Source organism: Desmodus rotundus, chromosome 2 (assembly GCF_022682495.2).
Source record: "Desmodus rotundus isolate HL8 chromosome 2, HLdesRot8A.1, whole genome shotgun sequence".
NCBI lineage: Eukaryota > Metazoa > Chordata > Mammalia > Chiroptera > Phyllostomidae > Desmodus > Desmodus rotundus.
Genome location: NC_071388.1, coordinates 5,090,927 through 5,105,176, shown reverse-complemented (window position 1 = coordinate 5,105,176; position 14,250 = coordinate 5,090,927). Strand labels below are relative to the sequence as shown.

The window sequence follows — 14,250 nt, the reverse complement described above, 5'->3', positions numbered from 1 at the left end:
TTCTAGGTATGAAATAAAACAGTCAATATTCCACTATTCTGTATAAATTACCGGGGCGGGGGTGGGGGGACAACTTTGTAATCTCCATCAATGCACAAAATCAGTACGAATGTGACTTCACTTTTCACGGGGCTTACTATCAGAGGTAACGAAAGCTACTTTATAGGAAAGATAACATGTCCATCACCCATCTCGCTTGTAAATGAAGTCTAAGACACTGCTCTCCACACTCCCCTAAGCCCACAAACCCTCTTTCGCTCTCTGAATGGCTTCTCTTACTTTTTTATAATTCTTTTACTGTACTTCCTACTTACGGCTTCCACTGATAATTTCAGGACTGACCTGCAAATTCCATAAAGACTGACAGAAAATCAAAAGCAACCCCACTATTGTTACCAATTGAGAACACATGGTAACAGCAGAGGAGACAGAGACAAAGACAAGCACAGGCTAAAAACCTAACTTATAAATTGAGTTCAGTCTAAAAATGTATTTTTAAATGGATGCTATGGAATTCAGTAAGTAATCCTAATTTTAAAATGTTGCTTATGTTGGTCAAGTTCCCTGAGCAGCCCAAAGAAGCCTACTGATCCCCAAAGATACTAATGGTCATGGGCACTGGGGCACAGGTAGAATTCTAACAGAAAGTTAACCAATCCCTCTCTATCTGGAGAAATTCTGAAATTGATTGCTTTCCTCTGTTAGCACTCTCTCAACTCCTCAAATCTACATTATGGCATCCCAATCATCCTACTTAAAAATAATCCTTTCCCCTAAGTGTATTCCTAAATTACCGTCTGACACTCCTATTGCCTCACAGTGTAGTTCATTTTCGGTGTGTGACCCAAATGCACCCCTAACTGGTAGAATTCTAACAGTGTTGTAATATAAAGTAAAAAACTACAAAGGTAGTTTGAAGAAAAACATTTTTAGGGAAGTGGGTCATAATTTAGACTGGAGTCTATATTTATAGCCCCAAAATATTTCTGCTTTTCATTTATTTCTCCTACTTTTGAATGCACAGGTTCTATTAAAGCTCTAAGTCTGTATTACAAGCAACTAAAAAAGGAGCTCAGGGACAGGGTTTAAATGTATAAATTATTTGTAAATTAGTAATTGCTTGTCTAAAATCATTACCTATATCCCATTTTCCATTCCTGTAAAACCACCTTTGCAGTTCAGATGCTGCTGTGGATAGCAAGTAAAACCCTAGACATGGGACCAATTAGTATCCAATTTGGGGGGGTGTATGGATAAATGGATGGATAAACATTAAATTTCTGCATCAAAAGTTTTATTTGCAAAATTAATATTGAAATCATCAAGATTCAAGATTTTTTACTCCAAAGACATAATTTTCTAACACCACATATGTATCTTTTCAATTCTAGAATGAAAACCATGGAGAAAGAAAAAAAATTAAATCTCTAGCTATACACTATATATTATTAAATCCTTTACACTCTGAATATCATATTCTTCACATATAAAATATTACAATGGTACCAACATCCCGAGAAATTCAATGGTTTCAGCAGAAAAAGATATTACTGATACAAAAGCACTTTATAAGAAAGTAGAATCCAATAAGACATTAATCTTTTTATTTTATTAAAAGTTGTGAGAAATTAGATTACTTTATGACTACTTTAAATACCTAAAGACAGTAAGTAGGGGTGAGCCAGTCACACCATGGCTACTGCATCTGACTAAGGTCATCAAAAGTGTCTGTCCCTGCCCTAGCCAGGTAGCTCTGTGGATTAGAACACTGCTGCCTCAAGCGTCAAACTCCTTGGCCTCTCTGACACTACATCTAGGCTCAAATAGACAAAATTGGGCACTATTTGGACACAGCAACAATTACAGGAAAATAGGAGGGAAATACTTCAAACTCATATGCATGTTATCTGTAATAATATATAATGCATTGACAAATACATTTTTTATAACTGGAGGAGGGAGACCAACTTTCTAGGGTTAAAAAGTACAGTGCCCTGTCACCAATTCAAAATATATAAACCACCAATACTCTCCTTTGCTTGCCATCCTTTGTCTTCCTTTAGTTGTGAGAAAACAAAGATTTGTACAAGTTTATCTCGACCTTCAAGTCCTGAATTCTAAGTCCCTCAGGTATGAATCTTAGAACACATCACTTCAGGAGGGGAACCCAACTCCCACTACTGGAGAGTGACTACTATACAGGGACCAGGAAATATCCCTACTGGAAACAGACCTAAGTACCAGAAGGCTCAGTTCTAAGACAGTTGGCTGAAAGTCAGCATTAAGTACTTTTGTAGTTACATGTGGAATTAAGCAGACTTTTACAAGCTGGCTTGCCTCTAGCCAGCTGCTCTCCACAGTTTCAGGTCCACATTTCTGAGAGCCCAGTGAACTGTGCCTGGAGGTCTCGGTGGCTGCCATTCCCCAGTTACTGTTGCAAATAAGGTGTCTTATCTTTACTGACACCTATTTCCTTTAACTCACTGAATCCTCATAAATAACTGCAGAAGGTAAGCAGCACTATTACCCCATTTTAGAGGTGAGACAACTAAAGCCCAGAGAAATAAAGTGAAATCGCCCCAAGTTACACATGCCTACTGGCAGATAGATTAGATTCAAATCCAACCGACCTGACTTCAGACTGCTGCTGCCAGGCTCCGGGAAACACTGACTTTACTGCCCTCTACCCTGCTCAGACGAGGGAGGAAAGACCAGGCAGGACAGGAACTGATCCGCTCCTCCTTCCTATACTGTCAGCCTCAGGTAATGGGTGTCACCATCCCCCCAACCTCCCAAACTGAAACCCTCATCACCTACAACCTCTTTCCTACTGCTAACCCTGCATCCAATCCACAAATTCTTGTGCTGAATTGCGCCTCACAAAAGTCTTTCAAACTGGCCTTATCACACCATTTCTATCGTTTCCATCTGCGTCAGGGCCCGCCTTACTCTGTCTGCACTCCTGATCGAGTCTACCCACTGTGTAGCCCATTCTCATCAGAACTACATGCCTTAAAAACAAATCCTGTTACCATTCCAACCCAATTGGGTGCAATTTTGTTGTTCAGAAACTAGAACTGAACAATGATAGTCTTCTCTCCATTTAAAATTAAAAGCCTCAAGTTTTCTCCCCATCATTTACCTGAAATAAACAAAACTGCTCTGATTATAAAATATTACATGCTGCCCTGGTTGGGTGGCTCAGCTGGTTGGAGCCTCATCCCGGTATATCAAAAGGTTGTGGATTCGATCCTCAGTCAGGGCACATACCTAGGTTGAGGGTTCAATCCCTGGGTGCATACAAGAGGCAACTGATTGATGTTTCTCTCCCATATCAATGTTTCTCTTTCTCTCTCAAATTAATAAACATATCCTTGGGTAAAAATTAAAATATAGCCCTGGCTGGTGTGGCTCAGTGGATTGAGCAGCAACTTCAGATCCAAAGGGTCACCAGTTCAATTCCCAGTCAGAGCACCTGCCTGGGCTGTATGTAGGCCAGGTCCCTAGTGGGGGGTATGTGAGAGGCAACTACACATTGATGTTTCTCTCCCTCTCTTTCTCCCTCTCTTCCCCCCTCTCTAAAAATAAATAAATAAAATCTTTAAATGCATGTACATATATACATATACATATATATATAAATAAATATACACTGAGTTGGCCAAAAAGTTCACTTACTTTTTTCTGTACAATGATTCCAGCAGTGCTTAGTTGTCTTTAACTTCATTTGAAAACTTCTGTTGGATTGTACTGTGACAGCTGTTATATCAGTGTGTATTCAAAAATAAAACTTATCAAAACAGGTGAATTTTTGCGCAGCCATTTTGATAATGAAGATGGAAAAAAATACACATTTCAGCGTATTATGCTTTATTATTTCAATAAAGGTAAAAATGCAACTAAAATGCAAAAAAAGATTTGTGCAGTGTGTAGAGAAGGTGCTGTGACTGACAGAACACATCAAAAGTGGTTTGCAAAGTTTCTTGATATTTTGGCCAAATAATTCTTCGTGAGGCTGTCTTATACATTGGAAGATGTTTAGCAGCACCCCTGGCCTCTACCCACTAGAAGCCAGTAGCAGGACTGAGTGGATATACTCAAAATATTCAAATTAATAAAGTTATTGGTGAAAATGAAAATTGTGCCTGAAAAATGTCTTATATGTTACAGAAAAAATCATACGGACTTTTTGGCCAACCCAACATACTACATGCTCATTGCTTAAAAAAAAAAAAAAGAAACTAGGAATAAAAAACTAACAGTCATACAAAATTTCATCACCCTTAAATAATCTCTGCTTGTTCAGGTTCACATCAACAACTTACATTTGTCTGATTTCACATAGCTGCATAAGTGCTCCATTTCACCAATGAAGGGTTACTTCAAGCAAATACCTATTAGGGGATATTTGGGTTGTCTCCAGTTTTTCACTACCATAAATTCTGAAACTTGGGAGCCTGCTTTTGTCCACTTGCTAAATGGCATCAAGAACAAACTAATTATGAACAAAACATCAACATTTTTTGGTTCTACTGATGTGCTTCCTTAATATATTATTTTATATCACCTACATATAATGTACTCAAACTTTTTGTTATTCAAATCAACCCTAGTTTGTGAGAGAAATTATAAAGGAGTAGCCCAATGCCCTCTAGGTGCTCAGAGAATAATCCAAGGTTGAGATGCAGGGATCAGTGTTACCCCTGGTTACATTTCCCTCCCTGAACTGAACATCTGGGATGATCTCACTCATGTATGTATCTGTAAACAAAGCAGCATCTGTCAGACAAAGACCCAGGAAGAATATATGTTCACTCGAGCACTGGCAAGCCCTTCCCATCACTAGGGTCTAAGAGATGCACTGGAAAACCACGCTGCTCTCTTCCTTCTAACAACACTGATTTTTCTGAGGAGGATGGTCTATACACACGCACACAATTTTATTTGTAAAATATACATTATATAAATTTAATTTACATAAATGTATAAATACATATTCTTAGTTGGTAATATGTACTTCTATACTTACACAATTACATGTAATTTTATAAACCACTGCTTTTAATTACCCTTGCATTTTCAAAACTACATAAAAATAACAAGGCCCAGAATTAATCAAAAACACACCATCATTAACAGCTTCCATTTCCCTCCAACAAGCCTATTACTAAGAGTAAGTAAAGTGAGTTTAATTTACTTCTTTTCCCTGCTACACTTTTGTAGAACTTACAAAAACGCTACCTCCTCAAAAATGCTGAAAATGTGTGGTCTTATATTTCAGAGTACCAGCTATCCTTCAAATAGTCCATGTCTCTTTGCCACTTTCAGCCCCAACCTCAGGTGTAACCTCCAGTTCCTGGACCCTTCACTCATTCTTCTAGACAGCTCTCCCTACAAAAGAAGTACTTCAGTACCCCAGCCCAGTAGCTCAGTTGGTTAAGAGTATCATCCCCATCCACCAAGGTTGCAGTTCAATCCGTGGTCAGGGCACATACAAGTATCAACCAATGAATTCATGGATAAGTGGAACAACAAATCGATGTTTCTCTCTCCCTCCCTCCTCTAAAAATCAATCAATTAAAAAAAAAATTTAAAGGAAGTACATCACAGATTTACTTGAAATTATTCTGGACTCATTTTCTCCACCGTAACTTCTCACACTTAACATCTAGACCAACAAGGTACTGGGCCACTTTCAGTTAACCCATCACTACCACAACTAACCCTGCCCAAAACGCACACGCTCACCGCTTCCTTACACACCTCCCCTCCCACGCTCTACCCTAAGACCATTATTCTTCCAGTGAATTCACAAAAACTGCCAACTTCATCTCACTCAATCCCATAGATTTTCAAAATGCCCGGGGCCCTTCCACTCTTCTCCACGCCCAGGGCAGTCACCTTGATGCAGGTCCTTCCTTCACAGCTGCCTCCTGGAACCACGCATCTCCTGTGCCTGATGGCACATCACCATCAGAAACATCACAGGAGGCTCCCAAAACTAAACTTCTCCAAAAAATCCTGATTGAACAAGAACCCAATAATCTGTTGGGTTTGGGATGTTTTTTCCTCCTCCTTTTTTTAAACAAGAACTTCCAGGTGATTCTTGAGTACTACCAGGTTTGGGAACCACTTACTACACTTAAAGGTAGCTCATCCCTTATCACTTGTCCCAGTTCACCCTGCATACAGCTGCCACACATATCTTCCTAAAGCACGTGACTTTCAACATGCATTTAACCCCTCTGTAATTTAAAAACATTCAATCAAATCTTACTGCCCGGAAGTCAGAGCTCGGCATGACATCCTACTGAATATCATTTAACCTCCTTCTGCACCAATACTCAAACCATTTCCCCTATCTAAAATTTGCCTTTTTTGCTTCTATCTTTCCATCCATCACTGAAGACCACCTCAGTTCCCCTTCATCTAGCTTAAAACCACTTCAGTCTCTGAACTTGAATTACCAAGCAATGCATTTTGTTAATGACTTGTTACATTCCTACTCCAGTGACCCTATCTGCTTGGAGAATCTCCTATTTCTATGGTATCAGAGTAGATGCTAAATAAACACATCAGTATAATGGAATAACAACATGGAAAATATTCTTTTATGTAGAAAAAAGTAAATACTAAAGCAATATGCAAACACCAAATGATTTTTTTTAAACGGAGCAAAAATTAGTTCTATGAAGATAAATAAATATGCTATACACAAAATGTGAATAGTAGTTATCTCCAGAGAGAGGAAGTACAATAAACTGTTATTCTTATTTTCTAAATTTTCTAAAATGAATGTGCATTTTTAACAAAACAAAACCTTAAACACAGAATTGTAAATCTTAAAATCTTGACCTAAACTTTCTTAATGAAAACTCTGAAAATAACTGGCATGGGGTGTCAGCAGTCCCAAAGTCACCATCCTAACATATATGACTTATTTGTTAATGTTCACATTTTCCACCTTATACTTCAAATTCCACGTGGCCTCACCAGAGTGCTGTGTGGCTCTGGGACCTCGCAGAGACCTACACATCAGTGGTATACGTGGGCATGCTACTTCTCTAGCTGTCTGGGTTAAGGTTTTGTTTGTTTTCTTACTGTGGTTTGCCCTTTCATCAAAACCAAAAATCTTACCACAGTATTACTGTTCTCTTATTTCCATAAGACCGGAAGACATACAATAGGTGAGAAAACAGACTATTAAAATACACCTCAGTAATAAAGGTCTGGAAACACCTTTAAAATATTATCCTAAGAAACCTTTGTCCTAAAGCAGAATAAAATCCAGAATATAGTGAAAATCTACCCTCAAAGAATAAGTCTCATGATAAGCTCTATCCTTAGTCACAAATTGTTTGATGAATTCCTCTATACTACTTAAGTTCATGGTGTTTTTTCTGCACTGAAGAACGAAACAGCTATGTATACACAGCCTACGAAACACTTCATATGCACAAAGACTTATTCCTCAGCTTCCTCTGAAACCAAACATCGAGACACCCGCGGGCTCTTCTCAAATCCAACCAGCCAGCCTCCGCCCATTTTCCTTGCTGCAGGCCTGCAGTGTTTCTCAGTTTACTGTCTCCAAACCTGTACACAGCACACTTAAACACGAGCCTCAGCAACAAGAAGTACTGACTGTTCCTGCAGTTTTCTTCACGCAGCACTGACTCATGCTCCATTTGCAGTCTATTTTCCCTCACGTTCAATGTCTACTTATTAATTTTTTTTTTTTTTACATTTTTACTGGTGTTAGAGAGAGGGGAAGAGACAGAGACATCAATTTGTTGTTCCACTCACGTATGCCTTCACTGGTTGACTCCTGTATGTAGTTTGACTGGAGATCGAGCCCCCAGCCTAGGTGTTTCAGGACAATACTCCAATCGACTGAACTACCAGCCAGAGCTCAATTTCTCCTTTTAAAAAGCCACTTCATGTCCTGACCAGTGTGGCTCGGCTGGTTGGTTGGGTGTCATCCTGCAAAGTGAAAGGCTGCCAGTTCGTTATATTCCTGGTCAGAGTACATGCCTAGGTTGTAGGTTCGGTCTCAGGTCAGGGCACATACAAGAGGCAACAGATCAACGTTTCTCTCTCACATCTATTTTTCTCTCCCTCTCTTTCTCTATCTCTAAAATTAAACAAATTAAACCTTTAAAAAATAAATATAAAGAATAAAAAGCCACTTCGTGATAGAAAATACCAAATTTACATACAAAAGTGCATCATTAAAAATGATTTAAAAGTTAGAAACAATAGCCCTCGCTGGTGTGGCTCAGTGGATTGATTGAGTGCCAGCCTGCAAACCAAGAGTCGCTGGTTTGATTCCCAGTCAGGGCACATGCCTGGGTTGTGGGCCCAGTCCGTAGTCGGGGACGTGTGGTTGCAAGAGGCAACCACACATTGGTGTTTCCCTCTCTTCCTCTCTTCCTTCCCCTCTCTCTAAAGAAATAAAACATTTAAAAAATAATAATGTTAAAAAATTGGAAATAATATAAATGTTCAACACAAAAAGGAAAGGTGGAATAGGTTACGGTGAAGTCACATAATAAATATGTTATCATTTAAGTTCTTAAAACAATTGCATTACCTGAGGGGAAAGGTCATATATCAGAAAGAACTCAAAATCTTCCCCAAAGCTCAGTCCCAGGAAAGTAAAATAGATGCATAGAAAAAACTCTGAAAGAAAATACATAAAGTTATTAATGATGAATGTCTTTGGCTGATAAGAATGTAAGTGATTTTTAATTTTCTTCTTTTTACTTTTCAGTGCATCACAATTTTTATAAATAAGCACATCTTATAATCGGGGAAAAAATGGTCCTACAAATCCAGCCTCCTTCTTAACATAAAAATCATCATGAAATCTAGCTAATGACCCCAACTATGAGAACAGCCTCTAAGAAGAGTCAATTTTTAAAACTCCAGTGTAAGGTAAAATCTCACAATAATAAACTACTGAAGATCTTTGTATTTAAAAACCAGTTCATATACTGCTAGGGCACTGTCCAAAGGAGGACTCAGAAAAGCACTTAATGATTCAAGGCCCTGAACAGTCAAGCTCCAGAGTCAGCCTGCCCTCACTTACCTCCAGTCTCCAGGACGTCCTGGGTGGCTTCTAGCAAAGTTCTAAAACTCCTAAGTGACTTGAGTGTCTTCATCTACATTCAGTGAGGACAATCCCATAAAACTGATGTACTCTCAATGGGGTACCACACGTAAAGCACGCACATCCCTGCACACAGTAGGTGCTCGACACACGTGCGTGTCTTTGTGCCGCGGCATTGCATAGTGTCATTACCTCCCCCTTTCCAGGCTTATCCCCTACCTCACACTTTCCCCAGACCTACACTACAGCCACAAAAGACAGAGCCTGTTCCCCAAATACCACTTTTTTGCTCAGGCTACTCCATGAGCCTTCCTTACCCATCTCTGCCTGTCAACACCATTCTGGAAGCCCAACACCAATGCTTTCTCCCCCAGAAAGTATCCCACCAGCAGCCCCTACAGACACTCCCTCCTCAACCCTGCCATGGCAGCATTTATGTGCCCTGATGACAGCCCTTGCCCTACTCTGCCTTGAGCTATAGGTAACTAACTGTACACGTCAGCGTCTACCTCCAGAAAGTGGGAAAAGCCTTGTTCGTCTCACCCTCTAGGAAGGCCAGCTTCCTCAACTATAGCCAACTCTCAGCAGAGAGAACGAAACCCATAATCATCAAACCAGTTCATCTCCTAAAACATGAGACACTAATATTAAGCACATATATGTCATACCTGCAATATAATGATGGAACAAATGAGCTTGCAATGGTTTAGCTCTATAACTCATTTCAACGCAAAAGGCACGAAATCTAGTATATTTGCTACAGAGAATAACTGCTATAAATATTATAAATAATAACTCCATATAAATGGCCACGATCAGATAAAACTTGAGCATAATTTGAGTTGGGGATTTTTCCTGTTAAATACCAACCTCTTTTTCTTAAAAGAAAAAAATTAAATGTGGTATTACTTGTATTAAAAATGTTAGAAAACCAGGTGGGCAAAATATTGGTAACTACCAAAGGACGACAGGAACATGTGGGCTCACCATATTATTCTCTCCACTTTTGAGTATGTTTGACGCTTTCCACAGTAAAGTTTTTTAAAAAGGCTAAACAGTGGTATTTTTAAAGGATCAGAGATATTATTTGAACTACATTTTATTTAAACCCATGATTTTCAACCTAAAATTCTGTGGCATACCAAGAAAATATATATTTTTTGCCAATATAACTATTGTTGCCTATTGTCATTTAATTGGACAATTTAAAGGAAAAGAAACCAGTGCCCCTGACTCAACAGTCAGGTACTGGCATGTTTTAAAAACCCTTGGGGCACACCAGTGTGCTGCAGGACACCAGTTGAAAATCGCTGGTTTGAACTATAAAATAAGTGAGCCACTTGACCAAAAAAGCTAATTACAAGAAACCTAAGGGTTCAATAACATTTTATGACAAGAGAGCTTACAAACATATCATAAAACTGGGCAAAATTTCCATTTTTATTCCTTTGTTTCTCTTTGGGGAGAAGAGAAAGGGGTTAAAAGAGCTTGGAAGTTTTTTCCACAAAAGGCTGTTTTTAGCTAAATCACTAACCAAAATTTACCTATGTAACCTTTGGAATCTATTTTTTAAAAAATCCAGGCAGCCACATGTTAATAAACATACAGTGTGATGTGAAAATTCAGGGAGTTGGGGTGAAGCTCCCTTTAGGAAGTCACCAGCTAACTTTGCAGAATCAATACAGAGCAAGCGTCCTAGTGCTTGCTAGTCCACAAGAGACTGACCCCATTACTAGTTTTAAAAGATTATAATGTAGTTAGTCACTCTTGGAGGGAAAAAAATTGAACATTTTAACAATTTACCCCCAAATTTCCTTTTGCTATCCTAAGTCAATTTTTATTTTAATCTCCCTTTTTCATATTAGGCAGAATACCACATTTTTTCATGTCTAATACAGATGAATTACATAATAACATTGAATTCAGAGCTAAGATATCTTGAATTTCATTTCATTCAAATCAATCCTTTAGCAGATGTGGAAACTAAGGTCTAGAAGTTATGTGCCTTACTTATGACTAATCTGAATGTAAAATAAGCATTGAAAAGCTCTGAAAATCAAACCACTGAAAATAAGCAAAGTAATACTAAACTGCTATTTTAATTGAGCATTCAAACTCCATTGCTACACTGAAGTATGTGAAAGTATATGCGTATAACAAGAACAAAAGCATACTTACTTATAAATGAAAATACATAGAAAAATGTTCAGAAAGATAACTAAAACCCTTTAACAGGACTCTGGCTAAGACAATGGGTGGAGAAGGTGGTGGTGTAGGAGTAGAAACAAAGTTGAAAGAGAGACAACCATACATATTTCTGTGTACACTTCAGAAATGCCATGATTTACACCTATTGAAGCTGAAAAATTAGATTTTAAACACAAATATCCTAAAAATCAGATGATGTCATGACAAGAATAGAATTTTGAATTCACCATTCATTTCTTCAATATGTGCTAAGCACTGAAGATAAGAGAGTAAGACTGTCACTGTGCCTGCCCTCCAGGAACTCACAGTCCAACATAACAGACAAAACCCCACTACTATGACTACATATGAAAGTGCAGACTGCTTAAGAGAATATAACAAGGGGAACAAATTGAGGAAGAGGGAATATCAGAAACAATCTTTCCAACAATTTGACAGGTTAGGCTTGCATTTGTAGTCTTTGTATCTGTAAGGTTTCTTAAGGTCCCAATTCTTTTAATATCTAGATCCACACAAAAGAGGTGGTGAGAAAAACTTCTGAGAAAGTAACAGATGGGTGAGGATCTGGAAGTAGCAAGGGTCGTCAGCCAAGACAATGAAAGACTAAAGGAACAGTGGATAGATTCCTCCAAATTGAGCAAGTCTCACAAAAATAGAATGAATGGACTTGCTCCCTGTAGGTCAATAAGACAAAACTAAAACCACGAATAGGTACAATGTTACAGAAGAACAGGTAGAGAATGAATAAAAGAACAAAGGCATGCAACAGGACAGTTGTTTCATGAATAGCAAACCCCACCACCACCCCACTGCATGTTCCTGCAAATCCTGGGACCTACAGCATCCGCCTTGGCCATGACTCTAACACTAAACAGCCATGATACTGGAACCCAGCCCCCCACCCCCCGCTACTTGACTTTTGCCCAAATGACCACATAATAACAATAGTTTTTAAAAGATTTTATTTATTTATTTTTAGAGAGGGAAAGGGAGGAAGAGAGGGAGAGAAACACCAATGTGTGGTCGCCTCTCGTTCGCCCCCTACTGGGTACCTGGCCTACAACCCAGGCACATACCCTGACTGGGAATCAAACCAGTGGCCCTTTGGTTAGCAGGGTGGCACTTAATCCACTGAGCCACACCAGCCAGGGCACAATATTATTTTAAAATATGAGAAGGAAATCATTTCCTCCACTGAGACTTTTTTATTTTTTGCACCCTGGTTCACTAGGGACAATTCTCCAAGATGGCAGCAGTAACTGAAGTCCCAGCAAAGCATAGCAGTCCTGCTGAGATGTGAAAATAGAGGTTGGAGTTCCAGGTGGCTGGAACCCTCAGGGGACAGGGCAACACAGAGATGGGAGCTGCAGAGAAGTCTATGTAGGGGACCCAAGAGGAACAAAATGCACACAGACAGGGCAAGACTACCCAAAATTTAGCAGAGTGACTTCTATAAGCAGAACAGAAGTGACAGGGAAAGAACAGGACGAGGGGAATGTGGAGTTCCTGCCAGCCACAGCAGAAAAACCGCATTAACAGCACGTCAGCGTGACTGGGCCTTAGGGTGCCCAGCCACTTGGCCAATGAGTATTATTCTGGGTTTGTCTGTGAGGATGTTTCTGGAGAGTAACATTTGAATGGTAGACTGCCCTCCCCAGTGTGGGTGGGCCTCATCCCTCCGCTCAGGACCTGAATAGATAAAAAGGCTGGGGCTTTTTATTACTCCCACAAGTAAAAGAGAACAACTTCTGCCTGATTGCACTGAGCTGGGACAGAGATCTTTTCTCCTGCCTTCGAACTCAAACAGAAACCTCAGCTCTTCCTGAATCTTAAGCCTCCTGGTTTTCAAACTAGAACTCACAGCACTGGCTCTCCTGGGTTTCCAACTCGCCAACTGCAGGTCTTGGGACTTCGTGGCCGCCAGAAGCATGTGAGCAAATGCCTTATAATACATCAGCCATCTCCTATGGGATAGGTTTCTTTGGAGAACCCTGACTAACACATACCTTAGTCAGAGTTCCCTCTTTCAACACAAAGGGACCACACTCTAAAGTACAGCCTACTCCAGACTAATACTAATAATGTCTAAAGCCAAACCCAGACAAGACCCACAGACTCAGTGTTGAAGTCATGTCCCATCATATTAGAAGGGCTAGGAGTCACTCTGACCTGTCCATAGATCTTGCGTAATAAACTATAGAACAAAACCTATATAAATTCAAGGTAACCAACCAGCGTTTCAGAAAAAACATTAACACTCTCAAAAAGAAAAAATCATGGCATTCACATCCTAAAATTGTAACCAACCAAAGAAATAGAAAACTGTGACCCAGAGTCAAGGAGAAGTCAATAGAACACCAACCCCAGAATGGACCAGATGTTTGATTTTAGCGAAGACTTTAAAGCAGCTATTTCATACAAAGAATTAGAAGAATATATGCTCAAAAACTTTAAGCAACATATGCACTTTAATGTGTGAACACAGTGTCTCAGCAGGAAAAAAAACTACCATGAAAGGGACAAAAAGGAAATTCTGAAAGTGAAAAACATAGTAACTAAATGAAAATTTACTGGATGGATTTAACAGCATATATTAAAGATGGAATGGAAAAAAGATCAGTAAACCTAAAAAAGATCAATAGAAATCATCCAACTAAAGGAGAGAAAAGGCTGAAGAAAAATAGAGACCCTCAAAGGTCAGCAGAACAATATCAAATATTCTAACCCACACATAAATCAGAAGATAGTGAGAAAGAGGCAAAAAAAAAAAAAATTGAAGGTATCATGGCTATAGACCTCTTAAATTATAACCATAACCAGGCATATTATAGGCAAACAGCTTAAAAGCAAAGATGAAAAGAAAATCTTGAAAGCAGATAAGAGAGGAAAAAAATACTAGAGTTGTCCCTCGGTGTCAATGGGGGACCCCCACA

At 39.2% G+C, this 14,250-nt stretch overlaps 1 protein-coding gene across 13 annotated transcripts in view; it reads right to left on the bottom strand.

The window, feature by feature from the left end:
• Positions 1-14,250, bottom strand: part of DYRK1A (dual specificity tyrosine phosphorylation regulated kinase 1A) — a 135,400-nt gene that overhangs the window by 82,185 nt on the left and 38,965 nt on the right. For 2 of the 13 annotated variants that reach the window (XM_053917060.2, XM_053917107.2), the window contains exon 2: positions 8,591-8,679. The exons of 10 other annotated variants lie outside the window; for them this stretch is intronic. The gene's annotated coding sequence lies outside the window, so the exon portion shown is untranslated. Of the gene's footprint in view, positions 1-8,590; positions 8,680-9,088; positions 9,863-14,250 lie in introns of those variants that run through there. One more of the 13 variants, XM_024561594.4, reaches the window with a different exon arrangement.